General features: G+C 60.4%; 1 pseudogene; it reads left to right on the top strand.

The window, feature by feature from the left end:
• The first annotated feature begins 218 nt into the window (after positions 1-218).
• The window catches only part of LOC108298958, a 2,096-nt pseudogene continuing 1,126 nt past the window's right edge, over positions 219-1,188 (top strand).

The following is a 1,188-nucleotide window of genomic DNA, read 5'->3' as shown; positions in this document are numbered from 1 at the left end:
TTTTTCCATATAGAAAAGTGATACTACAGTTGTAAATACTAAAACACAGTCTGTGGAATATAAGGAACCATTTTTTACGATGTTTTTTCTCCTCCTTGGTTCATGTAATTTGAAAGAGTTCAAAAAATTTTACAAAAAATAAGCAAAAAAATACACAAATAGTTAACCCCCTAAATGTTGTTAAGGGTGAGATAATGCTCAACTCACGCCTGGCTCAGGTACCAGCAGGAGGAAGGCACCCTCCAGATTCCACAGAAGGAGGGGAGGAGGACTACTTGCCCTGGCTGCACCGCCGCAGCGGTGCTACCGGGAGCTGCTGGAGACGGCCCGTGAGCACCTCGCCCCCGAGGCCCCTGCCCTGGCACCCTGCAGCCCTGACGCTGGCCCCATCGTGGGTCTGGATGACGATGCCTTCCCACTGGCCTTCCACTACAGCCCCGGCAGCTACAGCCTGTTAAGCCCCAATGCCAGCTACCAGCCCACCCTCCTGGCCACACCTCCGAGCCAGGCGGCAAGTACTCGCTGGCGTCCCAGACGGGTCAGGGCAGAGGCAGAGGGGGCAGCGGTGCCCTGGAGTATGTCCCCAAGGCCGTGAGCCAGCCCCGGCGGCACAACCGCCCCGTTCCCAGAGGCAAGTACGTGGTGGACAACTCCCGGCCACCCACAGACCTGGAGTACGACCCGCTCTCCAACTTCTCCGCCCGGCACCCCAGCAGGGCCAGCTACCGAGACAAGCATGCCGCCAAGCGGTCCCGTGGACCCCGCGGCAGCGAGCTCCACACGCCTGCCCCCAAGAAGCCCTGAGACCCTTTTGGCAGTTGTGATGCAAGGTTCTCAGACTCGGAAGATGAGGCCGCCATGGTCCCCGGTGACGAGCCCACCACGGCCAGCACTCCCGAAGCCAGGGCTGACCCTGGGAGCAAGGCCTCTGGGCAGCCACCCTCCAAAGAGAGCCTGGAGGCCGAGAGGGGCAGCCTGCATGAGACCAAGGAGACTGCCGTGCAGTGCGACGTGGGGGACCGCCAGCCAACGCCAGCCAACCCCGGGCAAGCCCAGGTCCCCAGCCCAGGCCTTGCAGGATGAGGGCTGCCCCAAGGAGGAGAAACTCAAGAGGAAGAAAAGCGTGGCCGACCTGCCCCTAGCTGTAAAGACGGTGCCCAGAGGAAGGTCAAGACCAAGGACAAGTGC

Source organism: Cebus imitator, unplaced genomic scaffold (assembly GCF_001604975.1).
Source record: "Cebus imitator isolate Cc_AM_T3 unplaced genomic scaffold, Cebus_imitator-1.0 Scaffold1278, whole genome shotgun sequence".
Classification (NCBI taxonomy): Eukaryota; Metazoa; Chordata; class Mammalia; order Primates; family Cebidae; genus Cebus; species Cebus imitator.
This window is presented reverse-complemented; position numbering and strand designations above follow the sequence as displayed.